The sequence below is a fragment of the Myotis lucifugus genome, unplaced genomic scaffold, assembly GCF_000147115.1.
Source record: "Myotis lucifugus unplaced genomic scaffold, Myoluc2.0 scaffold_120, whole genome shotgun sequence".
NCBI classification, from domain to species: domain Eukaryota; kingdom Metazoa; phylum Chordata; class Mammalia; order Chiroptera; family Vespertilionidae; genus Myotis; species Myotis lucifugus.
The window spans coordinates 2370551-2381735 of record NW_005871168.1 but is presented as its reverse complement, the minus strand read 5'-3'; positions in this window follow the sequence as shown (position 1 = coordinate 2381735).

Genomic DNA, 11185 nt, shown 5'->3' with positions numbered 1-11185 from the left:
CACTTCTAGGAATATATCCCAAGAAATTACAAACACCAATCAGAGAGGACATATGCACCCCTATGTTTAAAGTAGCATAATTTACAAAGCTAAGATTTGGAAACAGCCTAAGTGCCCATCAGCAGATGAGTGTATTAAAAAACAGTGGTACATCTACATAATAGAATACTATGCTGCTATAAAAAAGAAGGAACGTTTACCATTTGCAACAGCATGGATGGAACTGGAAAGCATTATGCTACGTGAAATAAATCAGTTGGAGAAAGATAAATATCACATGATCTCACTCATATGTGGGATATAATGATCAACATAAACTGATGAACAAAAACAGATCCAGAGACAAGGTAGCACTGAACAGACCGTCCAACCTCAGAGAGAAGGCAGGGGAGGGGAGGGGGGTTAGAGATCAACCAAAGGACTTGTATGCATGCATGTTAGCATAACCAATGGACACAGACACTGGGGCAGTGGGGGCTTGCCTTGGGGTGGGAGTGGTGGGGGGTGTCAATAGGGAAAAAGGAGACATATGTAATATTTAAAACAATAAAAAAGAACCTGTTGTTGCCCTAACCGGTTTGGCTCAATGGATAGAGCGTCGGCCTGCCGACTGAAGGGTCCCGGGTTCGATTCTCATCAAGGGCATGTACCTTGGTTGCGGGCACATGCCCAGTAGGGGATGTGCAGGAGGCAACTGATCGATGTTTCTCTCTCATCTTTGTTTCTAACTCTCTATCCCTCTCCCTTCCTCTCTGTAAAAAAATCAATAAAATATATATATATTTTAAAAAAGAACCTGTTGCATTTTTATATGCTAACAACAAACTATATAAACAAGAAATTGTATCAAAACAATAAAATACTTAGGAATAAATTTAACCAAGGAGGTGAAAGACTGGTACAATGAAAACTGTAAGACATTGCCCTAACGGGCTTGGCTCAGTGGATAGGCAGCCGTGGGCAAACTATGGCCCACGGGCCGGATCTGGCCTGTTTGAAATGAATAAAACTAAAAAAAAAAAAGACCGTACCCTTTTATGTAATGATGTTTACTTTGAATTTATATTAGTTCACACAAACACTCCATCCATGCTTTTGTTCCGGCCCTCCGGTCCAGTTTAAGAACCCATTGTGGCCCTCGAGTCAAAAAGTTTGCCCACCCCTGGATAGAGCATTGGCCTGCGGACTAAAGGGTCCTAGGTTCGGTTCTGGTCAAGGGCATGTACCTTGGTTGCGGTCACATCCCTAGTAGGGGGTGTGCAAGAGGCAGCTGATCTATGTTTCTCTCTCATCGCTGTTTCTAACTCTCTATCCCTCTCCCTTCCGCTCTGTAAAAAATCAATAAAATATATTAAAAAATAAAATAAAATAAAATGAGTACTTTTAAAAAAAACTGTAAGACATTGACAAAAGAATGTCAATTATATCTTAATTAAAATATAGTTGTTTAGCCCTATCCAGTTTGGCTCAGTGGATAGAGCATTGGCCCACAGACTGAAGGGTCCTATGTTCAATTCTGGCCAAGGGTACATCCCCAGTGAATTGTAATAAAATTCAAATATTTTCTTAATCATAATTTTGCATATTTATTATTTTCTAAAAGTAACAGGATTATAACACTATGCAATGTTTTCTCAACAGTAATGTCTACTATTCATTATTGTGTGATACTTTAATAGAAGTTAATGTTTTCATCTGACAAAGTAAAATAGAAAAAAATTATTAATTAGTACAAAGTAATGCACTTTTATATAGGCCCAATATTCATGGATTTAAGAAGTTGTGGAGTGATTATGATTTAAAGAGGATGGTTACTCCCAAATCTGAAAGGTGGGAGATTGAAAAAAAACAAAAACTAAACTAAAAACAAACAAACAGACAAACAGAGAGACAGGAAGAGAGAGAGAGGATAAGAGAGAGAGATATGGGTGGGAAGGAAGTAGATTTTTACTGAGGAGAAAATCTCAAGGAAATATAAAAGTGTTTGTGCTTACAATAGTGAAATTTGATTAAAAGAAACACCATGGCCTTTAAAGAGGAATTGTAGGCAAAGAGGTGCTGCACAGCCCAAGTGTATGGAACAGGGGCAGGGATGCAGATGTTGCTATGAAACAGCAGACTCTCTCTTTAATTTTGTGCCCTACATGAGCATCTGGTCTGCTTCCTCCCAGGCCACATTATCACTTAATAATATGGCTTCTATTTCCAGCCTCTTGGATTTTCTTGGGCCTCAGGGGATCACTGAAGAAAAGGAGAAAGGGAGGTGAAGGAGAAGCAATAGAGGAGAATATAGAGAATGGGAGGGGACTTTGTGTCCATTTGATTTTGACAGTGTTTTCTTCTTCTGAGTGAGAAGGGGAGATGCCTTTGTTGGAGCAGAGGATGGGTATAACTAAGTCAATGGTTGGTGTTGAAATGGCTTTTCACACAGCCTCATTAGGAACCAGGGAGTAAGGAACTGTAACTGACCAAGTGATAAATAAAGCACTTTCTTTAATTAAAGTCTGAGTAAATAGATAAATAAATAATTCAACCTTCAACTAGTAAATCACAAAATAAGTTTGCTGTTAGCAGACTACATCTGTTGCTGAATCTTAAAACAGTCAAGACTTCACATTTACTCATTGTTAGAAAACATAGAGCCTTTCTTATTAATGTTTTTATTTCTTTCTTTCTCCATATGCTTAAGTCAGTTCAAGTAGCATATATCAACATCATCACCATTGTATTTTGTTAAGTGCACCTAAAAGATAAAAACTTCAGAGTAATTACTATGCACTGTATGTGAACTAGAAATAAGATTTCATATGTTTTAATATGCAAAGATATTTAAATGTGTATATTGTTGATTATATTTATCCACACTCATCTATGTATAGGTTTTCCTAGGAAAAAATCATATTCATATATAAATTCTATAAACATATGAATATTTTTCAGAATTTTAATGTATTTTTAGTAATAAGGAAGACTGTCAAATTCAGGACAGAACCAACTTTGGTAACATATTGCAGTGAATATTCTGATCCTGGAATACATGTAACTCATTATTCCTGACATCATAACATATTTAAAGAGATAGCAGCTGCTAAATAAAATTATCACATTATCTTGCAAAAGTATCATAAAGGCAATCTTTTTTTCCTTCCACCCACATTCCTTTAAATTGCCTTTCATGTTGCTATATTGGGGAGTGTGGATAATGCATATATAATTTCCCTGGCTTCAATTCTTTTATTTATTTATTTATTTATTTATTTATTTATTTATTTATTTATTTTTTATTGCTTAAATAACATATGTGTCCTTTTTTTTTCCCCCCGCCCTTGACAATACCCCGGCTTCCCCTACCCCCCAGTGTCTTATGTCCATTGGTTATGCTCATATGCATGCATACAAGCCCTTCAGTTGATCTCTTAACCCCCTCCCTCCTGCCCCCCAACCCTCCCCGGCCTTCCCGCTGCAGTTTGACAATCTGTGTGAGGCAGCTCTGCCTCTGTATCTATTATTGTTCAAAAGTTTATAATGGTCTCTATTATCCATGAATGAGTGAGATCATGTGGTATTTTTCCTTCATTGACTGGCTTATTTCACTTAGCATAATGCTCTCCAGCTCCATCCATGCCGTTGCAAATAGTAAGAGTACCTTCTTTCTTACAGCAGCATAGTATTCCATCGTGTAGATGTACCACAGTTTTCTAATCCATTCATCTACTGATGGGCATTTAGGCTGTTTCCAGATCTTAGCTATGGTGAATTGTGCTGCTATGAACATAGGGGTGCATATATCCTTTCTGATTGGTGTTTCTGGTTTCTTGGGATAAATTCCTAGAAGTGGGATCACAGGGTCAAATGGGAGTTCCATTTCCAGTTTTTTGAGGAAACTCCATACTGTCTTCCATAGTGGCTGCACCAGTCTACATTCCCACCAGCAGTGCACAAGTGTTCCTTTTTCTCCACATCCTCTCCAGCACTTGTTGTTTGTTGGCTTCAATTCTTGATGCTGATAATAAACTTAACATTTAGACATCTTGTTTGTCAAATATATGTTAATATTTATGAATTTATGCAAATGGAAAATCTAGGAAAGGCATTTAAGTTTTAATAAATCGCATACATTTATATATACAATAAGCTATCTTTTAAAAATAATGCAACTATGTTATATTAAGACTGTTCTAGACAATTTAGAATATACAGTAGTCATGTCTATGGTTGGTTAGATGTTCCAGTGTCAAGGATGATGATGTATAAGTTCATAGTGACTGCATATCCCCACACACAAAAATGTCAACTGAATTAGATTTATGTGAGCTTCCTCTTTCACACACTTAACTGTTTTTAACTTTGAAAAATGCACATCTATATATTTGTGTACATACCCATATGTCTCCAATGCTATTCTTGGAACTGAAACTAGTTTTTCATAGCTGCAAACCTCAGAGTAATAGGAAAATTTACCCTGACAGAAAATCCCTTAGCCACTGTACATCAGCAATTATACCCATGGTGACATGACCCAAGAAATGAAAAATTCAGCAGATTAAAGACTAAGTGGTTTTGAATCCTGCTTCCAGCAAATAAGAATCCTAATTTGATATCTGCCACAGATATTTCTTGTGTTCTATGCCAAATAGGTTAATCGTTTTATGTCTCAGTTTCTTTTTTTATGAAATGTGATATGAAAATAAAGCTGGTCCCTTGGGGCAGAGCCATTGCTGGGTTTACATGATCAAGTGTGATGTGCATGCGAAGTGATTCTCATTATGTATATTACGGCCCACTCATGTTCAAGTTATGTAAAACCAAGCCCATTTATAGATGCATGCAGGTATCATACCTCACATATAAAAGTGAAGATCAGACACATATTTCAATTGTCATTTTTGAGAATGATTAAGCACTAAAGTTATCTAAAGTACAGTTTGTAAACTGATGAACAAAAATAGATCCAGAGACAGAAGCATCCAACAGACTCTCAAACCTCAGAGAGAAGGCAGGGGAGAGTGGGCGGGTGGGAAGAAATCAACCGAGGAACTTGTTTGTTTTAAGCATAACCCATGGACACAGACAATAGGGGGCTGAAAGCCTGGGGTTGGGCTGGGGCAGGCTGGGAGAGATCAATGGGGGAAAAGAGGGGCATATGTAATACTTTCAACAGTAAGGATTAAAAAATAAACAGATATGTACTAAAAAAATAAAGTACAGTTTGTAATTTTCTGCAATTTCTGGGCATCCTACTTTTAGCCAACAACACAGGATATTAATCTCACTTTATACTAAAATTGGGCTACATTCACCCAGTTTTTTATTTCTATTATTAATTGTAATGCCTGTCCCATGAATGTATTGATTTTTGTGCCAAACTCTGTTCTTGTCACAATTTTTGTCACATGAATTAGCTTTTCTAAATGCAGCGCCTTCAGTATATTTTACAAAATACATCATCATGACAGTACAGTTTGGTCTTTACATCTTTTGAGGAACTGGGCCATTTCAAGGCTAAAGCCACATTTTGTACTTCATATTATCCCATTCCTTTTTATTTGTATTGAGTGCTCCACAAAGAAAGGCATACATTCTGCATGGAACTTTCTTTAATGTTATGATTGAGCAGAGGTAGTTCAAATACAGATAAGTTTTTGAAGCATGGTTAAACTATCTTTTAGAGCTTGATTAAACTAAGCACATTTATTTAGAGGGAAAGAATGAGTGAAGATATGAAATTGTATCATCAATTGAATAAAAATTCAGAAAGATATTTGGAAGGCAATATAATTGTTTGCTACTAATTCAGAGGCATTGCCATAATTTTATTTTAAAATTATCATAAATTCAAGATCCTCAACCTTTGGAGCAATGTGAAAAACTGAGTGCATTTCTGCAGTTCAATAAACTATATTCTGGTTGCTCATATTAGCCCTGGGTTAGTAACTAGCTTGGAAGTACTTTTCTATAATACATAATAAGAAGAAAAATGTCTTAATCACCTGATCATTTATTTAAACATATTAATTTAGCACTTTTTATGTGCTAAGCTCTCCTTATTTGTTTCTTTATATTATATTAGTTTGTATATTTGGGATTTTCATACTTTTAGACACGGGAAGTTTTTATGGTTTTAGATTTTAGGTGCAATAAGAAAATATTCCTGAGACTTATAGACCATATGTTTTCCATTGCATCACAGTAGAGCTTTAAAATAGAAGCTAATTGACAGAATGTGTACTTTATGCGTAATATTCACCTGATTGATAATTAAAGCTACTGTTTTTACTTTTCTAGCATTTTCTTGCCACTTCTCTAAAATCAAACTTGATTATGCTCAAGAGAATTAGAAAAGATAATCAAAATCAGAAATTTGTTTTAGAAAGAAAAATACCATAAACATTTAAAAAATATATTTAAGAGTAGAAATTTATAAGAAATATTGAAAATAAAAAATAATATATTTATATGGCTATATATTATTAATTGCTATTATCAGGTATAACAACCAAGGTATAATTCTTTTAATTAATGTACCTATCTATAAACTTTTTATTGAACGATTATTTAAAATAGCTTTCAATCTCTGAGAATCCTATTAAGATAACTCACCTGGGAAATGTTAAATCCATAAATCTCTTTGTTTCTCAATTTACTTCTGACATCATTTGAGCTGATACTCAAAGTGACCCTCCTCCTAAAGCAAAGTTTAAGGAAGAAGGAGCAGGATTTGGATGATCAATTGGAGCCCTCGTTTGCTAGTTACCTTGAAGTCCAATGATATTACTGAGAAAATGTAGGCAAGTCATCACTATAGTTATCAAAGTTCTCTGAATAAAGCAGAACCTCGGACTTATAAGGTATGTCATGAGGAAGAAAGGGTGAGAGAAAAAAGAGCAAACAGATAATACTGGCTAAGCTTTCATTCAGAATCATATATACATTATTTTTTATTCCTTTTAACCTAAAATCCACATTAGCCAACCTTCGTTCATAAAGCAAAATTGAAAATTTGAGCTTTTCAAGATTCCCAATAGAGTAACTCCTGACCTCTTTCTTCTGTTCTCACAGCTTAAAGCAAGCAGTGGTGAGCCCTGGAGATTATACTAATGGAATACTTTCTAGAAAATTCAAATATTTCTTTAATTTTCAACTCGGTGATACTATTAATGAATAAAACCTTATTCAAAGAACATTTTATATTTATTTTTACACTGAGGAAATGAAGTATCATGAGCATTCATTTTAGTGTCAGTTAAGAATTTAAAATTGGATTCAGTCCATAGTAATGAAGATAAATATTAACAGTAGCTTTGGTGCTTCTCTCTCTCTCTCTCTCTCTCTCTCTCTCTCTCTCTCTCTCTCTCTCTCGGTGGAGAGACCATATGTTTATGCGTAATATTTCTATTATTAATTGTAATGCCTGTCCCATGAATGTATTGATTTTTGTGCCAAACTCTCTCGGTGGAGAGAGAGAGAGAGAGAGAGAGAGAGAAAATGAAAAGTTTGGCTGGCTAGGAATGGATTAGTGGGTTCAGAAAGACCCATTTAGATCATTCCACACCCAACATCACAAGATTGCTGCTAGTGCATCAGCTATCACTACAGGAAAGAATTAGCTCAGCAGGCCTGAGTATTTCAGACTTTGCACATTTCTAATAGTAGGTCATCTTTGTGACAGGACTGGACCTTGGCCACTCCTAGGAATTGAGGTCTTCAAATGTTCTTATAAGAGCACTTTATAGGCATGGATCCCTTAACCATGTTGTACTGGGGTTTTTTTCTAGATAAATTGTATAAACAAGTGTGATTTATAGGGAACACCCGCTTTGTTTTGTGGATCTGGAGGGACTGAGGTAAGTTCTGCAGGCGTTGTATGTCTATGTGACTGATTCCCATTAAAAGTGTGGGCTCCAAGTCTTAGAAACAGGGGAGCTTCCCTGGTAGAACATGCATTGCATGTTTTCACATATTTGCTATAGAAATTATGAACATCCTATACAACTCCACTGGGAACAAAAGTTTTGGAAGCTTGAAAGTGGTTTCCTTCAGACTTTGCCCCATGAACTTCTTCCCTTTGCTGATTCTGTATTATATCATTTTGTTGTAATAACCCATAACCATGAAAATAAGAACTTCTGCATTCAGTGAATGATCCTGGCAAATCAACAAATCTGAGGGTGGTTGGGGGATCCTGTCACAATATGATATTTTCCTTTAAAAGGCATCAAAAAGGAAGATGCATATGGAGAGAAATAAAACAACAAAAACTTGACTACTCACACATTTGTTTAAATCTCAGTTTTCCCCCTAATCTTCATCTGTGAACAATGGGCATGGTTCTATTGTCAAGAAAAGGAGAATGAATATTAGACCATCAATCAGATGTGTTCTTGCCCACTAACATCAACTTTTGCCCCATTTATGGATAAAAAACCTTTCCTCAATGGAAAGAACCCCCATGTCTCACAGAATTTCTTCATAGAGTTCAAGACCCTAATCTCTAAATTACATGAAGATCTGTGCACATCATATCTGGGTGTGGGTTTTGTGACCTGTAGACTAAAAGCTAGAAGAGAAGAATGAGAACTACATAGTAGTCACCTCATATAGCAGCCTCGAGGCCTGACTCTGGCAGTGGAATATGTGCTTTGGTTAAGCAATTTGACAAACCCTAATTAATCTCTTGACCAGATTATCCACTGTTCATTTTCCTCTGAGATCTAGGCTTTGAAATTTTTCTTTCTCAGCATGTCCTGCCCATAACCAAGATGAGCCTAAACCTTGGGGAATATACAACATGCACAGCCCACTTCCCACTGCTATAATTTTAAAGGCCTACATTTTTTTGTTAATTGAATTGTCATACCTCATTGAGACAAAAATTTGGGATTTCTTTGGGAATACAATTACCTAATACTTAATATGGTTCTGGTATCTTTGTTTTCAATCATCATGGTGAATGAGAAAAGATGTAATAACTATGAAAACAGAAATAGAAAATGACATAACACAAATAAAGAATACATTGGAAGGATTACAAAGCAGATTGGGAAAAGCTGCGGATCAAATCTGTGAATTAGAAGACAGGATTGAAAAAAAATCACTCAATCAGAGAACCAAAAAGAAAAAAAAACAATTAAAAAATAGGAGGACAGCTTAAGAGAGGTGTGGGACAATGTGAAACATAACAATATTCGAATAGCAGGTGTGCCAGAGAGGCAGAAAAGGACAAAGGGATAGAGCCAGGTGGCTCCTGACAACCGCAGGAATGTTAGTGGGACAGATTCAGATCCCGGGCCAGCAAAGGCATCCCACTGCCCGCCCAGAGGGCTGATCATGTCCCAGCCCCTCCCCACCCCCCTCAGGACCTCACCTGTGCACAAATTCATGCACCAGGCCTCTCGTATAAAATAAATAAAACTTAAGAAGTACACCATTCCAGGTGGGTATTTTTATACACCTGAACTGCTCTTGTTGAAATGAGAGTGAGCATTCCTGGGGAGTCCTGGGACACTGGCAGGATACTAGTGAGCTGGGTAAGGTACCTAAGTATTTGCCACTGTAGGTGGTAATGGAGAATACAAGTGATCTGGTTGGTATCTGGATCTTGTAAAGTCTACTAATAATGTGTGGCACTGAATTTAAAGCCAGCATGCTTTTACCACCAGCCTGTTATTGTTAAGTATTTGGAAAGTTTTCAATGACATTTCTGAGACTATTGCAATTCATGCTCTTTGCATTGCTTCTCTCAGCCTTTTCTTCTTCTTTCACCCCCTCTTCCTTCCAGACTCTGGTCTTCCTCTGCCTGACCCCCATGACCCTGGTGATCAATTTGGAGAATCCTTTTATCCACGTGTAGCTTTTAACCTATCATTTTCTCTTTAATTATTGGCTGCTGTGTTTGCTTATCTTCCCCTAGCAAGGTGGAGTAGAAAGCAATTATTTAGAGAGCTAAAAGAATCTTCAAGACGTCTAGCAACAATAAAATGTAGGAAATGCTCAATTATATTTGTCTCTTTTAATAAAAGCTCCAATGCTACTCATCATAGCATTAGGCACTTAGAATGCTAGAAACTGTATATGAGAACTTCTGCTAGACTGAACACAAGGCATCATCCTATTAAGCCTCTGTCCCCATGCTTTCAAAATGAGCCAAATCCCTGAGTATCTTTTCTACTCACTGTTCACTTCTTCCTTCTGAGACTATGTAATTGCACATGCTTAGAAGGATCATAGTTTCATGGAAATACACCTGAAAAGGAATTTGAAAATATTATCTATCTTCTATCTATCTATCATCTATCTATCTATCATCTATCTACCAATCATCTATTTATCTATCTTTTTTTTTAGTTCATCAGCGTTTTCATTGTAGGAAATTTAATTATAAAGGGGTTCTAATGAATGTTGACTCAGCTCACAGCACTCTCAAAACATCTCATTTAAATTTGTTTTAAGGTATTTAATCCTAGGAAACTTAGAAGAAAATGATATGAAGAAAGTTTAAAATTATTTCCAAAACTAAAAAAAAACAACACCCACAAACAAACAAAAACAATTTGATGAATCATAACATTTAAAGGAACATTAGGCATACAATCCAATGTGTCTAGAAGATTATATATATATATATATATATATATATATATATATATATATATATACATACACACTAGAGGCTCAGTGCATGAAATTTGTGTATGGGGAGGGGGATTCCCTCAGCCCAGTCTGCAACTTCTCCAATCCGGGATACCTTGGGGGATGCCCGACTGTTGGTTTAGGCCCGATCCCGGGGATTGGGCCTAAACTGGCAGTCAGATATCCCTCTCACAATCCTGGACCACTAGCTCCTAATTGCTTACCTGCCTGCCTGCCTGGTTTCCCCTAACCAGCCTGATTGCCCCTCACTGCCTCTGTATGCCGGCCTGATCGCCCCTACCAGCCTGATTGCCCCTCACTGCCTCTGTATGCCAGCCTGATTGCCCCTACCAGCCTGATTGCCCCTCACTGCCTCTGTATGCCAGCCTGATTGCCCCTACCAGCCTGATTGCCCCTCATTGCCTGCCCTGCCAGCCTGGTCACTCCTAACTGCCCCTGGCTGCCAGCCAGATTGCCCCTAACTGCCCCCTCCCTGCCAGCCTGGTTGCTCCTAATTGCCCCCCCCCACTGGCCTGGTCACCCTTTACTGCCCCCC